Source organism: Moschus berezovskii, chromosome 28 (assembly GCF_049115385.1).
Source record: "Moschus berezovskii isolate FMDL1 chromosome 28, NW_MosBer_1.0, whole genome shotgun sequence".
NCBI lineage: Eukaryota > Metazoa > Chordata > Mammalia > Artiodactyla > Moschidae > Moschus > Moschus berezovskii.
This window is the reverse complement of record NC_142487.1, coordinates 16,775,018-16,800,419: the sequence shown is the minus strand read 5'-3', so window position 1 is coordinate 16,800,419 and position 25,402 is coordinate 16,775,018. Positions and strand designations below refer to the sequence as shown.

The window sequence follows — 25,402 nt, the reverse complement described above, 5'->3', positions numbered from 1 at the left end:
ACGATTAAGCCCATGAGCTACAACTACTGAAGGCCTGGTTTCCTAAAGCCCGTGGTCCACAGCAAAAGCTACTGCAGTGAGAAGCCCGTGGACAACTGGAGAGTAGCTCCTGCTCACCGCAACTGCATAAAGCCCTCGCGCAGCCATAAATAGGGAAGTTAACAAATCTTAAAAAAGCCCGCCGACATGCCAAGATTCCCAACTGAAGGGTCAGCTCTACAGGTGGCCTCCTGGTCAATAGCCCTGGCAAAGGAAAGGCCACCACGTCAAGAGGCTGGTGGTGCGGGCCAGCCAGGCAGCTGCGGGCCCAGCATTCCCACGGTTGGGAAGATAAGTGATGCTTATCTAGGCATGGGTGTTACCTGCACTTCTGGATGGCCACGTGATCAGTCTGTTTCCCAGTGTCCAGCATGTAAGGGAGGGTTGCTACCATTCCTAGGACCTCACATGCACTGTCACCAGCACCTTCCTAAAGCAATGTGGCAGCCCCCTTTAGCCTCCTAGTGGCCCCAAGAAATGGGTGTTATTATGACCCCATTTACAGATGAAGGTTAACTAAAGCACAGCGGCCTGTTCTCTGGTGTCTATGGCTGGTTCCTAGCGGGGTGGGAAGAACACAAGATTAAGAATGAGAGGACAGAGCCTCTGGTCCTGGCGTCAGCTGCCAAGTCCTGCTGTGAGACTGCTAATCTCTCAGGGTATCTATGAGGCAAGAGAGCACCTGGCACATTCATGATCCGACACGAATGAGCTGCCACCGTGTTATTTAAGGGTATGATGATTCTGGGGATTTCTCAGCTGTTTCCTTTAGGAGGGGTAACGGAAACCCCACGCCTAGGGAGGCACAGCTAAAAGTGCATACAGTCGTATCCACAGAGGTAGGGGGAGGCGTTCCAGGACCCCCCAGTGAAACCAAAACCTGCAGACACTCAAGTACCCTGACAGCCAGCCCTGGGAATACAGGGACTCAACCAACGGCGGATCCTGTAGAATGCTGGATCAAAGGCTGGTTGAATCCGAGGATATAGAAGCCTCAGATAGAGAGACCCAACTGTACTCTCCTCGGAAAATGTCCTGCTGATGAAGGCTGGGACACAACAGAGCTGCGGGGCTCAGGGTCTGTGGATAACAGGTCCGTAATAAACAGGACCTCGAAACAAACTTTAAAACCAAGCTAATTAAGTATACAAAATTATCTGGCAGAGCTGCAAATCAACCAGTTGCTACTGAAGGGGGGAAAGGATACAATATGTAAAACAACAGGGTACTGAAGTGATGAGGTGGAGATAATTTTTCACTTTGATTGTATTTTAATGCAATGGGGACCCCACATTTTCAGTAACATTTTGCAAATTATTAAAAACACAACCACAAACACTAGTAAGGCATCTTCCCCAAGAACCAAGCTTCTGTTTTCAAAATATCCTCCAAATGAAACAGCCTCACTTACCAACCTGCTGCTTTCCATGGATGGTTAACTGTGAGGTGAATGAGGTCAAATATTCTGCAGGGTAAGTTAGAGCCAGGCTGTGGGGACCTTCGTTGAGGAGGCCTGGGGAGGGGTTGTCCGCAGCATATGGAGCTGCCCCAAGCCATTTCTCCGAACAGAAAATCTGTGCCCCACCAACCCCACCCTAGCAGGATCTCCACTGACAGTCTCACCCCCAGACCCACAAGAGCCCTGCTACCCTTCCAGGCAGCCCGCAAAGCATCTGAGCAAAGCAGGGGTCCCACCCACTCCCACAAAAGCCCCTTCTGCTTTGGGACCTTCTCGCCTGTGGGACACCGGACCATCAAGTCCAGGCTCACCTAAAACAGGCAGGAAGGCAAGGAAAGGGGCTGGCGGGAGGGAACACTTATGAAAAGCTGGCTCTGAGGATAAAGAAAACCTCGATTTGGATAAACCGAGAGACAGTGAAGTGTGGCCTGAAAGCAGCCAAAAAGAAACTGGAAGACTTTTAAAAAAGTCTTTTCTCCAAACAGAAAATCTCTGAGAAGGCACTGGGATCCCTCGTTGCCAGGAAGATAATTTCATCACTGGGGAGGGTGGGATGTTGGGCAGGAGGAGACAGGGTGCTGGCTGGGGGAAGAGGCAGAGCCAGGGGCCCTGAGCCACAGCGGAGTACCTAGAAAGAGCCCACCCTACATACCCTAGGGGGTCCCAAGCCCCACTGGGCACAAACCTAGGAGAAAAGGCAGGGACAGCAAAAACCTCAGAAGAGACCCTTCTGTATGAAACGGTGGGGCAGGTGGTAGGGGGGTGGTAGTGGTGGGGGGGGAAGGCTGAATAGAGTACATGGTTGAAATCAAGATCTCCTCCAAGACCCCAATCACCTTCAAACTACCCCCAGATCAAGGTCAGCTTCCCACCGGCAATAAAAGTGAGTCAGCCTCCCCCTCGGCAGCTCCAAAGGTCAGAGAAGGCTGTACTTCCTCCCTGAAGACTGCCCCTTAGGAGGAAGGTGGGCTCAGTCAAGACAGCTACTGTGCACACAGAAAAGACCCCCAAGGGCCCCTCCGCAGCCCCAGGCTCCCACCTCTCTGAGAAATGCTGCCGCCCACCTTTTAACTCCCCCGGGTTGATTTAGGGTTATTGGTAGGAGGGAGCTGGGCAGGGGACATTCAGAGTGGGAAGCCAGCCCTTGCAGAATTTTACAGCTCAATTCCGAGGTAAATCACTCTGGGCCAAAGAACTGACTCCACATAGATTTACTCATTTTAATGTTTGTTTGGGGGCACTGCAATTAATTGAAAGATGCCTTCTTCCAGTTACGGTTCTGAAATGGTGGACCTTGGTCTCTGAGCACTCATTTTTATTGGGCATAATTACGATCATTTGTCAGGAGTCCTCATTCCCAGGGAACAGAGCTCTCCACAGTTACAGGCCCGCTTGAGCTCCCAACAACCAGAATCGATTCTTCCCGGAGAAACCTGAGCAAGGTAAGGATCTTACTAATTTGCTAACCTGACAGCATCTGGGGGTTATCAGATTCGGTCCTAGGGTTCCTGGCAGCTGAAGAGAGAGAAGCCAAAGGATGAGAGGAAGATGCTGGCCACCTCCCTGTGAGATCTAGCCATCCGGCCTCCCTCTGCACATCAGGCCACCCGTGAGCAGCATGGAGCAGCAGGTAAGAACATGAACTCTGGAGCCAGACTGCTAAACTCGCAGCTTGCTTTTGCCACTTGTTCGCTGTGTGACCTTAGGCAAGTCACGAAACCTCTCTCTTAGCTGTCTCAATTTTCTCATCTCTAAAACTGGAATGGTAACAATATCCATCTCACAGGGGTTTCTAAGAATGAAAACCAGTGGATGATTTAAAAGGACTTGGTGGAGTGCCTGGCATAAGCACTAGAGGAAATGATTTATTGTAAATCAGTAAAATGAACTGATTTCTTGGTGAATTGATCTGTTTTATTGGTGAAGTTATTTGAAGAAAGAACCGCATAGCTAAAATGAAGTTTGAAAATCATTATTTTTATATCAGGGGTCTACAGACTTTCTGTCAAGTGCCAGAGAGTTAATATTTTAGGCTTTGTGGGACATGTGGGTCTTGCTGCAACCAGCAAAAGGCAACCACGGATGTACTTAAAGTAAAAGACATGACTGTGCTCCAATAAGATGTCACTTAGGAAAACAGACATCGGACTAGCTTGGTCTGCAGGCTGTAGCTTGCTGACCCCTGGACTGGACCAAACTCTCTGTTTCACGGATGAGAACACAGTGGGGAGTTATCTGACAAAGCTGGAACCCAGCTCTCTCCAGGCCAAGGCACGCTCTAAAGTCAAGAGCCCCAGGAAGGAAACGAGAAGTCCACCCTGCATTCAGAGCGGATGGGCTCATACTGTCTCACCAGCAGCAGGACACCAGAGAACGAGGGACACGGAGGCCACTGCTATCCATCCACTATACCCCCCTGGCTCCCCTGAGGATGGGCACGGGCTGGGGTGTCTTCCCATTCATCTCTGTAGCCCAGTGCAGGCTCTTGCCACAGTAGAGCTGCTCCAGGAAGGCCAATAACCACGGCGAGCCCTGCCTGGGGACGCCTCCCACCCCGCAAGGCCAAGTGCCTACACGCCTGTACTTCACCCAGTTCTGGGAGTGACTGATTAAATGAAGACGCCCACATACCTGTGACAAGGGGAAGCCACTTTTTAAAGGGCTAGAATATAAAAGGAACATTTATTAACTATAACTGTGTTCAAATGATTCAAAGTTTTATAGACATTTCTTTTTTCACATCCCCATAAAAGACTGCAAGAGGATGAACTCTAAACCTCGGTGAAGGTCGGTGGGAAGGCAGGACATTCCTCTCCTGTGGTTTAAAACATGGACCCCAAATCTCTGACACCACCACCCCCTCGCCCCCCCCCGACCAAGAAGTAGGGTTTATGTCCCTTCCTCTTGAATCTGGCCTTGGTGACTGTTGCATGGATGGCACATGAAAGAGACACCCAGGTTTCCAGACCAAGCCTTTGGGAAATCACTGCTTCTCCTTCCTGTTTCGTGGGACGTTCCCTTTGGAACCTAGCCACCATGCTTTGGGGAAGCTCAAGAGGCCCCGTGGAGAAGCTCACATGGAGGCGAAGCCGACACAACTCGCCAGCCTCAGAAACAAGCCGTCTTGGAAGTGGACCTTCCGGCCTTGGTAGAGCTCTCCCAGCCAATACCACGTGGAGTAGACATGAACTGTACCTACTGAGCCCTGCCCAAGTGGCAGGCTCCTGAGTGGAATAAAAGATTAACGTTGTTTAAGGCACTAAGTTTCAGGATTGTTTGTTACACAGCAATAATAACTAGACTGCTGCTGCTGCTGCTGCTAAGTCGCTTCAGTCATGTCCGACTCTGTGCGACCCCATAGACGGCAGCCCACCAGGCTCCCCTGTCCCTGGGATTCTCCAGGCAAGAACACTGGAGTGGGCTGCCATTTCCTTCTCCTAACTAGACTAGCTCAGGCCACAAAGCTATCTGCTCTTACAGATAAAACAGCAAAATTTTCTTTTGTTTGTTAGGATTTTGGGGGGTAGGGTAGGAATGCAGACCCCAGATTTAATGTTGTTATATTAAAAAATATATGTGATATGTGATCTATAATAAAAAATATATCTTTGATCTTCAACCAGTCCTGACACAGAGCTCCTAAAACACTTGGAATTTATAAGAGTTATAAAGGTGTCTTGATATTCAAAACAAATCCCTTCCACCACAACTAGGCTTATGTTAATGAGGTGACTTTTGGAAACTTAAGGATGGGAGCTGGTTGCTAGGGGAACCAACCTTGTGACTGGAGTGTAGGAAATTTTCGTCCCATCCCTGACCTCCAGGGAGAGGGACTGGAGGTTGAATCAACTGCCAATGGCCAATGATTTAATCAAGCATGTCTAAGTAATGAAGCCTTCCTAATATCCCCCAAAAAGATGGGGTTCAGAGTGCTTCCAGGTTGGTGGACATATGGAGATTTGCAGAGATGGGTGCACTCCAGCAAGGCACGGGAACTCTGAGCCCTCTCCCTATACTTTGCCCTTCACATCGCTTCCACCTGACTGTTTCTGAAACTCAGCAAGTAAAATATTTCTCTGAGTCCATGAGCTGCTAACAAATTAACAGGACCCTAGGAGCAGGATCACTGAAAGCCAGTCAGAAGCACAGCATCTGAAGCTTGGGGTAGGGGAACTGAGCCCTTAACCTGTGGGATCTGATGCTGTCCCCAGGTAAGTAGAGTTAGAACTGAGTCATACTGTAGGACACACAGCTGGTGTCAGAATGCTTGCTGGTGTAGAAAACCCACACACACATTGTACTGGGAGCAGAATTGCAAGGAGCTAAGATAGTTGAGGGGAAAACAGAGAGAGAAAGTAGGTCTCAGAAGGCTCTGAAGATAGGACAAATATTTTTATCCAAAAAAAAAGGAATTCTGAATCTGCATAAGCACATCAACAAATTTGAGAATGAGACCCCAGAGTCCCGATCTACATACAAGACCACTGGTGGGAAAAGTTCTAATTTCAAATATTCAAATGCACATCGTGATTTCTGGGTCAGAAAACATGGTCAACAACACGACAGGGAAGAGAACATTCCGGCCTAAAAATGTTGAGTCTGGTGGTACAAGTGATTGCCTCAGTTTCAACATAACTCTTCTAGACGATCAGAATTTACTCAAATACAGAGAGTTAAAACTTTGTCAGGGTCACCAGGATGAATTAGCTCTAAAATGCAGTCCTCAGTTAACCTCAGACAAGAGTATTTATCACTGGTTGGAGAAAGGATGTCAAACAGAACATTCTTTATTGCAGCACATTTGATGCTAAGATGACTTTTCTGACAAATACATTAACCGTCATCATGCTAAAGTTATTTGGGTACCGATTAAGTTTCTGGGGGCTTCCCTGGTGGCTCAGTGGTAAAGAATCAGCCTGCGAATGCAGGAGACACAGGTTTGATCCCTGGTCTGGGAAGATCCCACACACCGAGAAGCAACTAAGCCTGTGCACCTCAATTACTGAGGCTGCACTCAAGAGCCCAGGAGCCATAGTACTGAGCCCACAAGCTGCAACTAACAGCCCAGAGCCACAGTACTGAGCCCACAAGCCCCAACTGCTGAAACCGGAGCGCCACAGAGCCCGTGCTCCACAACCAGAGAAGCCGTCCCAGTGAAAAGCTTCCGCACTCCAAACAGAGTAGCCTCTGCTCGCCACAACTAGAGAAGAGCCCACACAGCAGGGAGGACCCAGCACAGCCAAAAATAAACAAATAACTTTCTTTTTAAAGGAAGAAGTTTCTGGTTATCAAATCCTGGATAGTAGGAATTATTGTTTAAGAGGCTAAATCTGCTTTTGAAGGAAACCAGACATTATCTTGGAGAAGGCACTGGCAACCCACTCCAGTACTCTTGCCTGGAAAATCCCATGGATGGAGGAGCCTGGTAGGCTGCAGTCCATGGGGTCGCGAAGAGTCGCACACGACTGAGCAACTTCACTTTCCCTTTTCCCTTTCATGCATTGGAGAAGGAAATGGCAACCCACTCCAGTATTCCTGCCTGGAGAATCCCAGGGATGGGGGAGCCTGGTGGGCTTCCGTCTATGGGGTCACACAGAGTCGGACACGACTGAAGTGACTTAGCAGCAGCAGCAGCAGCAGCAGACATTATCTACATATAAAAGGATTCTTTGCTTTACAAAAATATTTACTCAGGTTGTCTTTAGGTGATGACTTCCTTTCACGATAGCTTCCCTGACAGCTCAGTTGGTAAAAGAATCTGCCTGCAATGCAGGAGACTCCAGTTTGATTCCTGGGTCAGGAAGATCCGCTGGAGAAAGGATAGGCTACCCACTCCAGTATTCTTAGCCTTCCCTTGTGGCTCAAATGGTAAAGAATCCGCCCCACAATGCACAAGCAGAAAACCGACTCAGATATTCACTCCAGTATTCTGGCCTGGAGAATTCCATGGACTGTATAGTCCACGGGGTCGCAAAGAGTCGGACCTAACTGAGTGACTTTCACTTTCCTTTCATGAATCCAAACTACAATCATATGTATATAAGTTTTGTGTAAATCAATACTTAGAAACCAGCATTTGTTACATGAAAAGCGGTAGCCTTGGGCTGAAATCAGTCATGTATTATTCAGAACTCACCCAGTGCCAAGTGACAGAAACCCAACCCAAACTTGATTTTGGCAGCATTTCCCCCAAATTCGCCACCTTGGAGTTTTCTATCCTAGCTGGGTACTAGGTGTAACATTATTGTTGACTTTGTCGACTTTTTATTAAACTAAGTTTCCTGCTAAACAATAATGAAATCACAAGTTTTATATACTAGTGACATTTTCTTTCTTTAATTCACATTTAAAATACATATGTGGCTTCCGAGATAACTCGACTGAAAATCAGCCTATAATCTGCAACAGTGTCTGAATGCTGTACTTTAAGGCAGAGAAAGGAGGTTTACTGAATGGAGAACCAGCCCTTAATTTGTTTCCTCACTGACACGTGTGGTATGTGACCTTGGCCAAGTCACCTAGTTTTGCCCACCTCAATGCCCTCATTAGAAGAAGTGCATTAGCCCTGCCCACTCCCACTCTTCACAAGAGTGCTGGGGTAGCAACCCTGGTGCCTCTGACGACCACCCATCCACAGTGGTCTGGGTCCTCATGGTGTCCTCAGCCACTAGGATCTGAAGGCTTTGTCCCTGCTGTCTGAATGCTGGAGCCAGAGAGGTTGGGCTTCTAGATCTACGGAGATCATGAGCAGGCAGCTGGGAAACTGGGAACTCTGAAAGACACTCACCCACTTTTCTGGTTTTAAAATCTATTCCAGATGCATTAAGTAAACTTGGCTCTAACGAGCTAACTAAAATCATTAAGACCCTGTGGGGATAAAGCAGGGGCCGGGCTGCCAGAGGATTAAAACCAGGCCCCCAGGATTGTCCACAAGCAGCCCAGCCCACATGGCCCTTGTCCTTAGCACGCTGTGCTCAGTGTGTGGAATCCTAGAACCAGGCCACCGCGCCCTCCCCAGCCTCACTGCGCCTGCCATCTATCTGGGTCTCGAGGGGAATGGAAACAAGATAAGGCAAAAGACACAGGGGTCTTTGGCTCAACGTGGGCTCTTAAGGGGCGCTGCCCCCCGTGGCTGGTTTCTCTTTGGTATGAATGAGTTTGCAGTCAACTGAGAGGAAGAAAACACACCACATCACTCATCAGCAACACTCTCCCCATACCCCTTGGCTGATGTAACTCAAAGCCTGCAGCCTTAGAAGACCTAGAATGGGGCCTGGCACCGAGTGGGGATAATTTCTACCTTATTGAAAAAATTAATTTTATCGGGAAGGAGCAAACTGTCAGACCATAGATCCATATCGCCAATCAGGCGGATCTGGAGCTGCTACCTCAGGTGTGGACAAAGGCCCGAGATGACGTCACAGGAATGACTCCTTCCCTGAGGCAGCCCACGCTGAGGATGTAACCCCTGCCTTAGAGGCCTGGCGCTAGGAACCTCCGAAGGCGCCAAGCAGGGGTGTTAGATGGTATCTCATCCAGTCCCTGGGGTCAGTGAGGAGAAAACATCCCGATGTTAGGTGACTCACCCAAGATCACCCAAGTCATTAATGGCAGACCCACAACCAATGGGCTTCCCAGGTGGCGCTAGTGGTAAAAAACCCACCTGTCAATGCAGGAGGCTTAAGAGATATGGGTTCGATCCCTGGATTGGGAAGATTCCCTGGAGGAGGGCATAGTAACCTACTCCAGTATTCTTGCTGGAGAAACCCTTGGATAAGAGGAGCCTGGCGGGCTGCAGTTCACAGGGTCACAAAGAGTTGCACACGACTGCAGCGACTTAGCACACATACCGCACCCCAAGAACAATGACTTTCCCAGAATACCACACGAGGACCTCAGCATAACCTTTTGGCCCCTGTGTGTGATGGCTGAAGTACAAAACTCGCACAGCAAAATGGGCTATGCCACTTATTAGCTGTGTGAATCACAACCTCTCTGTACCCTCACTGTCACACCTATAAAACAGAAGGCTAATGAAGGTAACACATGTAAAGTGCTCACTAAGCACTTCAACACAGTAATACTTAACAAATGCTAGGTTTTTAAAGTTACTGTTGGATTGCCCCAGGGTTTTAGCAGAAATACCACCTATTCAATCCCTGAGTTGACAGATATCCCCTCCACTGCTTAAACAGCAGCTCACAGTGCCAAGAGTCCAGGTTCTACAGCAACGTAGACCTGGATTTGGAACCTGGCTTTCATAAGCAAATAGCACAGTCAGGGTAGCCAAGACAAGAGACATTTGCTTTCTCATTTTCTCATTTCTGGACACTAGAGTCTGAGATTGAGGTGCGGCAGGCTTGGTCTCTTCCCCATCCTCTCTTCTTGGGCTCAGAGACGGCCACCTCCCTGTGTCCTCACATGGTCGTCTCAGGTGTCCTAGGTCTGTGTCTTATCTGTGTCCCAATGTCCTTTTAAGGACACAATCATACTGCACTAAAGCCACCCATACGACCTCATTTTACCTCAATCACCACTTTAAGGGCTCCATCTCCAAATACTGTCAAATTTCAAGGTACCGGGTGTTAAGACTACAACATATTCTTGTTGCTGCTGTTTAGTTGCTCAGTCGTGTCCACCTCTTTGTGACCCATGGACTGTAGCCCGCCAGGCTCCTCTGTCCATGGGATTTCCCAGGCAAGAATACTGGAGTGGATTGCCATGTCCTTCCCAGGGGATCTTCTCAACCCAGGGATCAAACCCATGTCTCCTGCTTGGCAGGCAGATTCTTTACCACTGCATTACCTGGGAAGCCCAACACCACACTCTTAGAGGGGATACAATTCAACCCAGAACAGTATGATGGATTATCTTTCTTCCTCTTTAGAACAGGAATATGTAAAGACTCACAAATCCTTATCCAGGGCACCATGCTGTGCCACGCTGAACTGGTTTGGAATCTGGAGAGATGTCCAAAGTGAACAAAGAATGATCCTTCCCTACAGGCTTCACATCAAGCTTGAGCTGATGACACCATGAATTCAGATTTCTGTCCTCAAGAAACATGAGACAGTAAATCTCTGCTGTCCTGAATCAGCCATTTTGTGGTACTTTCCTGTGTCAGGAAACTAATGATGACCACGTGGGGACTGGTTCCAAATCAGGAAAGGAGTACGTCAAGGCTGTATGTTGTCACCCTGCTTATTTAACTTACATGCAGAGTACATCATGAGAAACGCTGGGCTGGAGGAAGCACAAGCTGGAATCAAGATTGCTGGGAGAAATATCAATAACCTCAGATGTGCAGATGACACCACCCTTCTAGCAGAAAGTGAAGAAGAGCTAAAGAGCCTCTTGATCAAAGTGAAAGAGGAGAGTGAAAAAGTTGGCTTAAAGCTCAACTTCAGAAAACTAAGATCATGGCATCTGGCCCCATCACTTCATGGCAAATAGATGGGAAACAGTGGAAACAGTGGCTGACTTTATTTTGGGGGGCTCCAAAATCACTGCAGATGGTGACTGCAGCCATGAAATTAAAAGACTCTTGATCCTTGGAAGAAAAGTTATGACCACCCTAGACAGCATATTAAAAAGCAGAGACATTACTTTGTCAACAAAGGTCCGTCTAGTCAAGGCTATGGTTTTTCCAGTAGTCATGTATGGATGTGAAAGTTGGACTATAAAGAAAGCTGAGTGTCAAAGAATCGATGCTTTTGAACTGTGGTGTTGGAGAAGACTCTTGAGAGTCCCTTGGACTGCAAGCAGATCCAACCAGTCCATCCTAAAGAAAATCAGTCCTGAATATTCAGGAAGGAATGATATTTGGAAGGACTTGATGCTGAAGCTCAAATTCCAATACTCTGGCCACCTGATGGGAAGAACTGACTCATTTGAAAAGACCCTGATGCTGTGAAAGACTGAAGGTGGCAAGAGAAGGGGACGACAGAGGATGAGATGGTTGGATGGCATCACCAACTCAATGGACATGAGTTTGGGTAAATTCCAGGAGTTGGTGATGGACAGGGAAGTCTAGCGTGCTGCAGTCCATGGGGTCGCAAAGAGTTGCATACGACTGAGCAACTGAACTGAACTGAACTGAAGATATGGAAACAACCTAAGTGTCCATCAACAGATGAATGCATCAGATATGAAATACACTCAAACACACACACACACACACATACACAGAGGACACTACTTAGACGCAAAAGAGAATGAACATGGATAGACTTGGAAGGCATTATGCTAGGTAAAATAAGTTAGACAAAGAAAGACAAATACTATCTGATATCATTTATATGGGGAATCTAAAAAATACTGCAAACTAGTGAATATAACAAAAATGCAGACTCGCAGATATTGAGAACAAAGGAGTGGTTACCAGTGGAGAGAAGGAAGTAGGGAAGGGCAAAGCAAGTACAGGGGCTTAAAAGGGACAAACCAGCAGGTATAAAACAAACTAAAAGGATACACTGTACAACACGGGGAACAGAGCCAATATTTTCAGTCACTATAAATGGAATATAACCTTTAAAACTTATGCTCACTATATTATACACCAGTAACACACAACATCATACATCAACTACACGACTCTTTGCGACCTCACGGACTATAGCCCACCAGGCTCCTCTGTCCCGGGACTGTCCAGGCAAGAACACTGGAGTGGGTTGCCATTTCCTCCTCCAGGGATCTTCCCGACTCAGGGATCGAACCAGGTCTCCTGCATTGCAGGTGGAGTCTTTACTGAGCCACCTGGGAGGCACACATATTATATACCTATAACACACAATATTATACATCACTATACTTCAAAAGAAAAGAAAAAACAAATTTTTAAGACACATGGAGAAATGCGCCAGCCTGCTTGCCTTCCAATACAGTTTCACGCGAATGTGATAGACGGAGTGGGGCAGCAATGCTGTGACCGTGAGGGCACAAGCCTGAGCCAATATGCTGTAAATGGCTGTCTGGAAGGTTAAAATGAATGCTTAAAATTATCACTGCCCCACTGAAATAAGCAACTTTAGAACCTCCAACACTTAGACTTCTGGTTAGTTATGTCTACAAACATCTTGTTTTCTAAGCGACTGTTAGTCCAGCGTTCTTTCGGCTGCAGCCAATAACATTCTACAAGCCAGGTGGTTCTCATCTGTCCAAATGTCCATCTCTGACTCCAAAACTGAGATCACAGTGAGGTCGATATAAGATGAAACCTCGTGACCTTAAACGGAATCCCATCAGAGTTTGTGGTCCACAGTTCCCACAGATAAAGCTTTCCTCTCCAGCCCCTGAGAAAAACAGGAAACAGATGCCCAGTTTCTCTTACAGCCAAGCCCCTTCCCTAGAGCATCCCTGCGTGCATCCTGTAGTACAAAGGACTGACAAGGGTGTTAGGTATGGCCACACACCTTCACCCTCCCAGGCCCACATGGCCATAAGCCCCCATTTGCCCAGGACAGTCCCTGTTTAAATCAGTGTCCTCCCTTTCACTCTCAAAGGCGCCTCCATTTGGACAAAAAAAATTGGAGACATCCTACTTCTGGCTGCCTCAGCACTTTTCTTTTTCTTTACCCCACACTTCCCACACCACACAAACAAGAGGCCATTCTGTCTTCCCCACCAAAATGAAGTCGGGAGGCAGGGACCCTGCCAGGTTCGCCCGAATTCCTCTGACCCACGGCAGGCATCTGATAACAAGTCTGCTAAATTGCACTAAATGTTAACAGAAGAGTCTTAAGCTAAACGGTCTGGGGCAAGCCAGCAGAATGTGAACACGGAGAACAGTTTTTAGAGGGAGGAGAAACTGGGTACTTTCCCAGAATCCCTGACCTTCACCACTGGGTTTGTCAGGATGTCCGGGCATCCAGCTGGCTGATGCAATCCCAGGGCAAAGGCGGCTCCTGCTCCGCATAAGCCCACACAGCCCATCCATCGAGTAAATGGATCCCGCGGATGCCAGCCGACCTGGGGATGCAAAGGCGCAGAAAGCCTTTGGCTTCCTCAAAGAAGAGCCCAGGGCGCTGCAGGCCAACACCCAGAGACAAATAAACTGCATGCTGGGAAAACATTGTCATTGTCAACACCTTCCTGCTTGGGGACACACACTGTCCAGCAGGCCACTTTTGTGATCTCATGCTGCAGACTGTAAGTGTCTCAACAAATGACCCATGAATATGGCAAAGGCCTGTGGGTTCTTGGCGCGTGGCGAGATCAGGGCACGGCCTCCCCCAGGGGACGGCCCTATAAGGGAGCAGCATGGGGAATGCCTGCCCCACCCACTCCACATGGAACCACACACATTCCTTCTGAATAACTTTCAGACTTAATTGTCACAAGTACAGTTGGGCATTTCCATGTCTCTGCCTCTCTTCCTCTCCCTCACAGAGGGTACTTTCACTTAGTAACACATACAGAGAACACCTAGCACTACTAGGGCACCTAAGAGACACTCAGTTACCCTGGCAGCTCAGCTCATAAAGGATCCACCTGCAGTGCAGGAGGCCCCGGTTCCATTCCTGTGTTGGGAAGATCCGCTGGAGAAGGGATAGGCTACCCACTCCAGTATTCTTGGGCTTCCCTGGTGGCTCAGCTGGTTAAGAATCCTCCTGCAATGCGGGAGACCTGGGTTTGATCCCTGGGTTGGGAAGAACCCCTGGAGAAGGGAAAGGCTACCCACTCCAGTATCCTGGCCTAGAGAATTCCATGGACTGTATAGGCCATGGGTCGCAAAGACTGAGTGACTTTCACTTTTTCCCTGCATCAGGTTCCCAAGTCACTTACTACCGAAATGTATTGTGGAGTTGGAGGATAGATCTGCTTCTCTCGTCGCAATCTGAAAAGCACTGAGCCAACCTCTCAAAACTTCTACATCACAGCCAGCTCAGCAAACCTTTATCTCAGCTTCAAAAGCTCCCTCTTTGCTAAGTTAGGATGGAAGCTGGCTTGATTCTCAACAGAATTTTAACTTGACAAATTAAGGCCCTTCCAGCAAAAGCTAGCAGGGTGCTGAAAGGCCTCCAAAACATCTCTCCAGCAGCCCACAGCTCAAGGGGCGATGGGTGGAAACCGTCAGGCAGCGCCTGAGGCTCACAGGAGGCCTTCCAGCTGCAAGAGCCTTCTAACGAGGGAAGGGACTGCCTGGTATAGCCGTACACTCCCGGCACAGCCACACAGTCTCGGCCACAGGAAGCCTTTGAGCAAGTGCTGGTGGAGACAGGATTCCCACTCCAGGGAGGAGGCCCACTCGATGACCTCTTAGATGTCTCCCAATTTTAAAATTCGAGAAAATCAAGCCTCTGGGCTTAGGGTAGACAATGGGGGTGCATGGTCTGGAGGGACCAGGAGCAGCTGGAATCTGCACAGGGTACCCTGAGGGGGAGGCTGGTGGGCTACAGTCCACGGGGTCACAAGAGCCAGACACGACTGAGCGACTAAGTACACACACACACACACACACACACACACTGAGGGGGAATCTGGGCAGAAGCCTCGTCTGGAAAACACACACACACACATACACACACACACACACACACACACACACACACACACTGAGGGGGAATCTGGGCAGAAGCCTCATCTGGAAAGATCCGGCCTGAATCAACAGTGGAGAGGACGTGGGGCCTACCTGGACAGGCTTGTCTGCAGGCCTCTGCTGACAGGTGAAGCCTTGGGCTGGCACAGCCCTTCTCCAGAGCCCTGCACACTCCCTCTGCAGTGTGCATGGGTCACGAAGGCCCCTATCAAAGGTTCCCACCAAGGCCTCTCTCTCCTCCTCCTCACTCAGGAACCTCCGGGTCCTACAGTATCTCTCCAAGGAGGAGACCCAAGTCTTCACCCAAGGGTGAAGAGTTCCAGAATCTTCCTGGCACCCCTGAGAGCCTGGAGCCCACAGGCAGGAAGACCCTGGCCCCCAGAGGCTTTATGCACTAATTCCTTGGGGACCTCTGGACCACATGTGTGTGTGTTAGTCACTCAGTCATGTCCGACTCTTTGCAACTCCATGGACTACAGCCCGCCAGGCTTCTCTGTCCATGGAATTCTCCAGGCAAGAATACTGGGGTGGATCGCCATTCTCTTCTCCAGGGGATCGTCCCAATCCAGGGATCAAACCCAGATCTCCCGCATTGCAGGCAGATTTCTTTACCATCTGAGACACCAGGGAAGCCCCAAGCCGTGTGCAGTGGCCATCCAAAGCCACAACAGGCCTGCGGTTTCAAGGTTCCAGGAATGATTTTTTTCCTCCCCCAAATTCAGGCCAAGACAGACAAGTTCCCCCTCCCCTGCTTCTAGGCCAGAGCTGCTGCTGCGGCTAAGTCACTTCAGTTGTGTTCGACTCTGTGTGACCCCATAGATGGCAGCCCACCAGGCTCTGCCATCCCTGGGATTCTCCAGGCAAGAACACTGGAGTGGGTTGCCATTTCCTTCTCCAATGTGTGAAAGTGAAAAGTGAAAGTGAAGTCGCTCAGTCTTGTGCAACTAGTAGCAACCCCATGTATAGCCCACCAGGCTCCTCTGTCCATGGGATTTTCCAGGCAAGAGTACTGGAGTGGCTTGCTATGCCAGAGGGCGGCTGTCTATTCCATCCTCTTTCCAAGCCTGCACACCTTTGCAGGGGCCCAATTCAGGCAGGGCCCTCCATGCCAACTCCCAGTCTCATCTCAGACCCTGGAGGAGGAGCTGTCAAGGGCTCAACAGCCTTTGGTTCTGAGACCCCTCAAGACACCCATAGCCACCCCCACCCCCAAGCCAGGCCTGGCATCAGCGCTTGCTCCCTTCTGAGCTCCCTGGGGACTGCCCTTCCAAATGAGTAGCTCAGCTCTTCTCTGAAAGGATGCTAGTTGTATTTCATACGACATTTCTAGGTGCTTGGTAGTTGGAAGGTTTTCAAGATTTTTACTCCACTATGGTACTAAAAATATTCTAAATCAGTGTTGGAACCCCCTTTGGACTTGTTCACAGGAACCTCCCCTGACTGACCTCCTCCACCCCCACCCCCGCACCAAACAACGACCTCTGGTCACATCCCTGCAGATCCACATACATACGATGAACACCTACCATGTAGGTCCTGGGTGTTCAAAAATGGCAAGACTGGCACTCGGCCCGAAACACAGCAGCTCTATGAAAATGCAGCATGGCAGGAGACAGTCCCGCAAACCTCTTCCATTTAACGAGCAGCCCGCTCTTTGCCCAGGTTATCACAGCTGTTCAGTGGCTTCACAGGGCCTCATCTTGTCTCCCAACTAAACCAGCCAACTCATGGGAAGAGGGACAGGTCTCCCCTGCCCTCGACTCCCAGCCTGAGAGCCTGGGACAGAGATCTCACCAGGGTTGTTAAAAAATGACAAAGCCTCTCGCCTAACGCACTCAAATGCTTCCAGCTGAGGCGCGCTCCGGATTCTGCCAGCTGGGCCTCCAGCATGACACAGCATCCCCGCCTGGCTTCCCTGACGACAGCGGGCCCAGCATGACAAAGGTTTCTCTGACGACGGGAGGAAGAGGTCTTCTCCTTGTCTATAGCAGCCTCTACGGTGGTTCCGCCCCACAGCCGACCTCTCCCTACTCCCAGGACTGCAGCTCCTGCCCACACCTCCGGCTCAGGCTTTCACCCTGCATATGGTCTGGAAGACAGCTCCACTGGACTACCCTACCCGCAATTCAACTCGACGAGTCTTAACGTTAAACTCACCGCAACACCCCAGCACACCTGCTCCAGCCACCACCAGAAGGTCACACCCCAGTAAAGGTCACCATCCACTCAGTCCAGGAGGCCAGAGACCAGGGAGTCAACTGGGACTCCTCCCTTATCCCCCAAAGCTAAGCACTAAAAACTGCATACTTGACTCCCCAAGTGGCTTTCACATGTGACCTTTCCTCTACCCTCATCCACACAGCCCTGCTTCCAGGCCTCCTCTCCAGGGACTGGACCCTGCATGGAGCCTGCTGTTGACTCACGGCCCAGGGGCTGCCTGGCTCCCAGTCCTGCTTGCTTCTGGTCCAGGGCCGGGTGGCTGGACTCTGCTGTAAGTCCCATCCGCCCTGCCAAAATGCGAGGTCCCGAGTCAGGCTCTTAAGGTTCTCAGAGCCCCTTCCTACACCCAGGCAGCCTTGGGCCTCCACGCCTTTACACCCACGTTCCTTCCTTCCCCCTAAACATCCTTCTCCTGTCTCCTCTCCAGGTTAATTCTTTTTCATACTTTCAGATTCAGCTCCTGCGTCATCTCCCTAAGGAAGCCCTCTCTGATTTCTGAGGCTGGAACAGGTGGCCCTTGTCTGGCAGGCAACTTTCTCCACCACTGTGCTCACCGCACCGTGCTGAGTTTAACTCTTTCAGGGTCTGTCTCTCCAGGGAGACAGTGGGCTCTTTGAAGGCAGGAGGGTTGTGCTTCTTCACTGTTATAGCCCCAGGGCATAGAAAAAGCCCAGTCACTGCAAGAAGCCCCCTCTGACTGCAGGATCCACCCAACCTCCTTGGTCAGCTCCACTCTGCCCAAGCACAGACAATTTTCCTTTCACCCCTTTTGGGTCATGGCCACAACTGAAAACCTCTGCCATGGTGTCTGCTATGACCCCAGACCTACTCCCAAATTCACCTCTTCCATAAAATCATCCCAAACTAGCCCCCGTCTACATTATCACTGCTATGACATCTGCCTCCCGTACTTTATCCATCCCACCCCCTGGGTAATTTAGGACTTCAATCTGACTCTATGGTTGGACATCAGCTCGCAGTGGATATCATAAAGAAGGAGCTACAAAAGAATTTTCAAGCTCCAAAAAGTTTGAGACCCTCCACTCACAAAGCTGTAATGAGGATGCGGCATGTGGACCACCTCAGCCCAAGACACCAGATTTGAAGTCTGAAGACTTGGGATCAGATGCCTGCCCTACTACTTACATGTGACCTGGGCACGTCACTAACCATTAGTCACCGAAACTAACAGGCTCAGTTTCCCCATCTGCAAAATGGGAATAATGATAACAGCCTCACAGGGCTGTTATAAAAAGCAGATGAGGTCACTGGTGTGAAATACATCATAAACTGCAAAGCCAAGTCAAGTGTACGGCAATATGACTGTCTCCAGTGCCAAGCGATCCCCCATCCAACTCCACTATGCCCACCCCAGTAGTTCCTGTCCTTACTTGAGTTAGGTAAGAATCAAATGAAGCCTGTGGATCCTCCTCCTAGAAAAATGCACATATATAACAGCTCAGCAAACACCTTTACGAGGTTCCGGAGGACCCCGCCATGGGAAGGGAAAGCCACAGACCAAACTTAAGCACAGTAGAAGGCCCCAGTCATAAAACCCTCTCCCAAATACACCAGACTCCTAAGAGCTAGAGAGGAAAGATAGAACAACAAAGACCAGTGTCAAAGGAAAACCATCTCAAGACTCCAAAAGAAAGAAAAAGATGTAACATTTTCACTCTTCGGGAAGTAAGAACCCCACCTCTTTCCAGAAAGCATCACAGTGTTTGGCAGAAACCAACACAATTCTGTAAAGCAATTATCCATCCGTTAAAAAAATAAATTAATTTTTTTAAAAAAGCAAGCATCACAGTACAGAGAAAGATTAAATGAGGTATCAAAATTCAGGAGGAGTTCTTGTTCCACTCCGCCAAGGGCCCCCTCTGACTTTGGGTGAGCCAGTTCACCTCTCCGTGCCTCAGGGTCTTCAGCGTATCAGCAAGGCCCGCCCCAGGTGCCCGGATCTCAGGATGTGTCTGCTCTCACTCTGTTCTGAACCACGGCTCTGGCCTGGGTTTAATTCAGATGTAACAGGCAGCGGTTGACAGTCGGCATGGAGGTAATTCTGAGAGAAGGCCACTGTGACAGCAATGTCCTAAGTTAAACTGCACGCAGGATGAGACAGGAGGGCAAAAGAGCAAAGCCTGAATGTGAACAGCTGAGTTCAGGTGACCAGTGAGTCAGCAGTGGGCCCAGAGGTAGAAGACCCCCGCAAAAGAACATCAAAAGGGGCTGCCGCGCTATTGGGTAAGCTATGCAGAAATGCCATCAGGTCTGGAGAAATCCCAGAAACTGCAATTTGCCCGTCTGTTTGTACCTCCTGTTCTCGCTCTAGGCTCAGAATTCTCTCCCCATCCCAACTACCACCTCCTGCTTCCCTGTTCATGATGTGAACTTAAAACAAGGCAGTGGACCCTAAAACTGAGAAGAAATTGGAGAACAGTGTCAGGGACCCCAGAAGTCAGCTGGACAATGAACAGCTAAAAAAAAGCAGAGTCATATTAGAAAATCTACACAGACCTATGAGACAGAAACTACTAAACTCAGGCAGGGCTTGGCTGAGACTTTGATCATAAGCCACTGAAGACAGGCTATCACAGCCCATCACAGCTGGGGCAGGATCCTGGAGGACAATGTGTCTGCTCCTCACTACCCAGTAGACTAACCTGTGGGCTGGCTTCAGGGTCATCTCCCATGAGCTGCCTAACTTCTACAGAAGGACAGACCTCCAGGGTCCACCTGGCAGTTTCCAAATAGTTTGAAATTCAGAGCAACAAGACTCTTCTTCCTCTGTTGCTTCTTTCTGCATTTGCTATAGGAAAGAGACTGGCATTATGAGTTCCTTGCAACCAACATATGTGAAATTGACTAAGTCCCAGGGTGAATGCTCTAAAATATTTACAACTTGTTCCCTCCTGTAGGCTCTGAATCATCTGTTTTTTTGCACTACAACTTAGCTGTGTCTGCTATCCTGTCTCTGTGTGTCCCAAACACATCATCCAGCCCAGGAAAGGTGCTCAACAAACATTTGCTGGACTCAAAATCTTACATTTATCTCCACAGCTAGAAGATGTTTTGGCAAGCAGGGCTAAACTGTACGTTAAATTTTCTTCATGTGTACTTCAAGATACACAAACATGCTCAATATATTTCTGTAAATGAATAGTAGATTACCTAGCCAACCCTAATAACTCCCCAGGCTGTGTCTGAGAACTTTCACCGCCTGAACTCTGAGAAATGCACACAGTTATGTAGGAGCTTTTTGTTCTTTTAAAGGCTTCCATCCCTGGAGATGGAGGGGGCAGGGAGTAGAACCTGGATGGTTTCTAAGGAGCTATACTTTAAATCCATGGTTTTGGAACCAGTAAGGAACAAACCTGAGATTCAGTAAGGACCCCATAAACACACCCATATGAACACAGGCATATGTTGCAGAAACATATATCCATATGTATTTATTACATGCAGTTATGATTCTGGTACATACTGCATGCATCAAAGCTGACAATCATTCACCAACTGTAAATTATCAGATAAGTGATAATAATAGCAATGCAGACTTCTGCTTTTTTAATACTTATTCTCATTAGGACTGGCAGCTAACCAAGTGTTTTTTGACAAAGAATAAATACCATAATTTCATACTGTTCATGGGTGTTGGAGAAGACTCTTGAGAGTCCCTTGGACTGCAAGGAGATCAAACCAGTCAATTATAAAGGAAATAAGTCCTGAATATTCATTGGAAGGACTGATGCTGAAGCTGAAAACTCCAATCCTTTGGCCATCTGATATGAAGAACTGACTCATCGGAAAAGCCCCTGATGTTGGGAAAGACTGAAGGCGGGAGGAGAAGCGGACGACAGAAGATGAGATGGTTGGATGGCATCACCAACTCCATGGACGAAAGTTTGAGCAAGTTCCGGGAGCTGGTGATGGACAGGTAAGCCTGGGGTGCTACATGCAGTCCATGGGTTCGCAAAGAGTCAGACACAACTGAGCGACCGAACGACCAAACTGAAATACCATAATTTATCCCCCGTCTTAGGTTTAGCATTTCCTAGGGTTCCAAGACCTACACTTACTAAAAAAAGAAAAAAAGTTGGCCACTATTTAAGTTAAAAGGTCACAGACTGGGCTTCCTTGGTGGCTCAGTGGTAAAGAATCTGCCTGCCAGTGCAGGAGTCTTGGGTTTGATCCTTGAACAGGGAAGATCCTACATGACCCGGAGCAACGAAGCCCACGGGCCACAGCTATTCAGTCTGTGCTCTAGAGCCTGGGAGCCCCAACTACTGAGCACATGTGGGGCAACTACTGAAGCCCGAGTACCCCAGAGCCTGTGCTCCACAACCAGAGAAGACACTGCAATGAGGAGTCTGTGCACCACAGCCAGAGGAAAGCCTGGGCAGGAAGGAAGGCTCAGCACAGCCGAAAGTAAATAAACAAATAAAATTATTTTAAACCAAACCAAAAAAAGCCACAGTCTAAGAAGTGAAATCACAGACAGTCCTCAGGCAAGTCTCCTTACTTCTTGAGCCTCGATGTACTGTTCTGTAAAATGGGGTACTGTTCTGTAAAATCCCCCATACCTTATGGGGCCATCTTAATAAATGCAATGATGGGGAGGGCGCCTAGACATACAAACATATTATTATTCTAGCAATCTGTTAATCACTGGTGACACTGTACCCCCGGATGCGTTACAAAATTACTGCTTCCAAGTGCACGTTATCCAAGACAGACACTTGACACAGCAGGTGAGATGATCTGTGTGTAAATCGAATCCTGTCTCAAACACTTTAAAGGAGCTTCCTGGGGCCACCTGAGTGCATCCCGCGAGGGGCCGAACATCTTAACGTTTGCTTAGTGCGTTCTGTTCCAGTATAACCGGGTTTTCTTGAAAGCCAAGCAATTTTTCTCGCGCATTCCCAGAATGCTCGGAGCCAGGCTCCCTGAGGTTTTCGGCCCAGACCCGGCGCTGGACAGGAGGAACAGGGCCGGACAGCCTGCGGCCCCTCCCCGCCCTCTGGGCGGCTCCTTCCTCTCGCTTTCAGCTCGGGCGGTAGCGGCGCTCGTGCTGTGTCACTTTCGCCTTCGGAAGCCCCCAACCGCTGCGGAACCTGCAGCTCCGGTGGCTTCCTCCCTCTGCGCGCGGGCCCTGAGCCTGGAAGATAATCCCCTGGCGCAGAGACCCAGCTCCGGGAGGGCAAAGACCTGCCTGCGGCCGGCTGGACACCCGGCACCAGCGCCGGAGGCAGTTCGGGGCGGAACGCACGACCCGGCGGGCCGAGCAGCCTTCGGCCTCCACTGTCTCTAGGACGAAGAATTGGGAGCGGGTACGCAGGGCGCGCCGTTTCCCTCCAGGATCTGCGAAGGCAGCGGCAGGAGCGGCCGCGCGCACCCACAGCGCGCCCCGGGCCAAGGGTCAAGCGAGGGGGGCGGGGGCACGACGCACAAGCGCCCCGCGGCTCCTCCAGGCCCAGCCAGACCTGCCCGCGGCGCCGCCGAGTAGATGGCCAGCCTGCCAGGTCCGGTTCGGGGGCGGGGGGGGGGGCGTCGGGGACGCGAGAAGAGGGATCGCGGCACGTCTCTGGCCAGGTCCTCTCTCACCGACCCGGCTCACACGCAACCCCAGGATCTCCCCGAGCCCCCGGCCGCACGACCCTCCCCTCTCCAAGGAACCAGGGCGCTGGCGCGGACACACACACGACTACGAGCCCCGGCGGGACCGATCCCCGCGGGGGCTCGGGGCCCACGCGCGTCCCCACTACGCATCGGTCTGCGGTCCCCGCCCCCCCCCACGCGCACACACGCCAGAGCCGTGTGTACACACACAAACAGCTGGGCGGGGGAGGCGACGCCTCACTCCCTGAGTGGGGATGCACACCGTGCCGCCAGCCACCCCTCTACACGCCGCACCTCCCTCTCTGTTCACACCTGCCCCCCCCCAACACCAACCCTGAAAACTCCGCGAAACCAAACAGCCAACGCTGCCCAGATGAGGGGCTCAGACCTCCACCCACCCCCAAAACAACTGTCATTTAACATCAGAAAGACGGACCTAACTCAGATGCGCTGTCCCCAGGACGCCTACCCCAGCGGTACCCAGGCTCCGACACGCCGCCCTCCGGGGCACCAGATCTCCGCTGCAGCCGAGCCACCGCCCCCCTGCCCGCCGCCCACCACCCCCCACACACTCACCCCCCACCAGGACCCGCGTCCGGGACAGTCACCTGCTCGTTAAAGAACCCGAGCCGGAGCCCACTCCACTCCGGCCCGGGCCACCAGCCACCGCGAGCTGGCTTTTCAGAGCCTGTCAACTTAACCCTGACTCCGCCAGACAGGTCTGTTCCCCAGGCCCGATTACACCTCGGCGGCAGGAATAAGAACGTAAAAAAGAGAAAGGAGAATCACTGCCGTGGGGAAGGTCCAAAGCTGCGACCGCAGTGGAGCCAGCGCTCCGGCTTCCTCCTCTGCTCCCACCCTCCACCCCGCGCCCCTCGCGGCCCGCGGGCTCACCAGGGACGGAGGGAGGGTGCAGCCTGTCTAGACGACAGACATCTCCCCGCGCCCGCGGGGACGGGCGCGCACACACACACACTCACACGCGGCCGCTGCCACAGACACAATCGGTCGCCGGAGGACGGAGGGGCAGCGTGAAGACAGTCCCAGGGTCCCTCAGGGAGCCGCGAGCGCGGCAGCCTGCGGCCCCGAGCCGCCACCCGGAGCCGCGCTCCCTACCTCCGCCGACTACGGTCAGAACAGCTGCAAGTTTGGCCGGTTCCTGAACCAATGCAGCAAAAGCGGGCTTCAAAACAAAAGGGAGAGGAATCACGCTCGCTCGCTTGCTTCCTCCCTCCGGGTCGGAAACCGGCACATGACAGCGGCTACACCGCGCGTTTGCAACGCGAGCCGGGCTTCAACTGTGCACCCCCTCCTCACTGGAGCGCCAAGGCTACGGCTCCCCTACTGGCGGGGACCCCGGCTGAGAAGGGGCAAACCTGGGGAGGGGGCGAGATCTCAGAGTGCCGCCCCGACAGAGGCGGGGACGCAGGATGGGCGCGGACTCCTGGCTGCCCCCGGCGCAGGGTGGGAGGAGGAGGTAGGGGGGTAGGGGGCTAACTGTTCGGGGCGGTTTTCCTGGATGTATCTGTAAGCACGCACATATCACAGAGCCCTTCCTCACCGGTCCCGGAATCGACCCGCAGCGGGAGATGACTACACGAGGGCGGGGGGCGGACGGTGGGGGGATGCTCACCTCGGGCTTCCTCAGGCCGCCGCTCCGAGCCCGAGTCGGGGGTGGGGTGGGGGGGTGGGGGAAGGGGGCAGGGAAGGAGCAGGGAGGGAGGAGGCTCGGGAGAGCCGATCCCCCGTCCCGAGTTCCGCGCGTCCCGGCGGCGGAGGGGGGCTCCGGCGCCCCAGCGCACAAACCCAGCAGGGAGGGGAGGGAGGGAGGGAAGGGAAGGAGGGGCGGGCGGGGGGAGGGAGCAGAGGAAGGGAAAAAAAAACGATCCCTGCTCTGACACAGGGAAAGAGAATGTAGGAGGGTGACGTCCAGGCCCCGCCCGCCCCTCCGGCCACGTGCAAAGACTTGAAAGGAACGGGGCGGCGGGAGGCCTGCTGGGTAATGTAGTTCGCCTTTCTTCCCGGGATGGCGGGCCCTGGAGAAGCCGGGCGCCGCCGGGGCGCGGGCGCAGGCCGCCCGAGCCGCACGGATGGCAGGTCTCGCCGCACCGCAACCCCACGCCCGACGCCCGATTCCCCCGCCCGGCGCGCCGGCGCCGCCCCGCGTGGGGACCTTAACTGGGGACTTGGACGAGGAGGGAAACATTTGATTTTAGGGACAGGGCGGCTTTAAGGATGAGGACTTCCTTGCTCTTAAGTGCTAAGTCCGTCCTAAGAGCAGATAAAAGGGAGCGTCATGTACGCCCTGGGCGGCCCAGGGCGGTTACTAATGCTCTGTTAAATGCTACCGTCTGTTACTGAGGTGCGTATGTTATAATTAACATTTGAACATCTCAGTGGCAGGGGCGGGATGTTGTAATTAGATATGCACTTTGCAACCAATTAATTTTCCATTGGCCTTGCTAAGGGCTAAGGCTGGGGACTTGGTGGACGGGAGAATTTAGCGCAATGGATAATTCACTAATCAC

At 51.2% G+C, this 25,402-nt stretch overlaps 1 protein-coding gene across 3 annotated transcripts in view; it reads right to left on the bottom strand.

Annotated features, from left to right (window-relative positions):
- Positions 1–24,682, bottom strand: part of CTIF (cap binding complex dependent translation initiation factor) — a 324,563-nt gene extending 299,881 nt beyond the window's left edge. The window contains exon 1 of one of the 3 annotated variants that reach the window (XM_055417328.2): positions 24,508–24,682. The gene's annotated coding sequence lies outside the window, so the exon portion shown is untranslated. Of the gene's footprint in view, positions 1–23,990; positions 24,400–24,507 lie in introns of those variants that run through there. The other 2 variants (XM_055417332.2, XM_055417329.2) reach the window with 2 other exon arrangements.
- Positions 24,683–25,402: the final 720 nt, after the last annotated feature.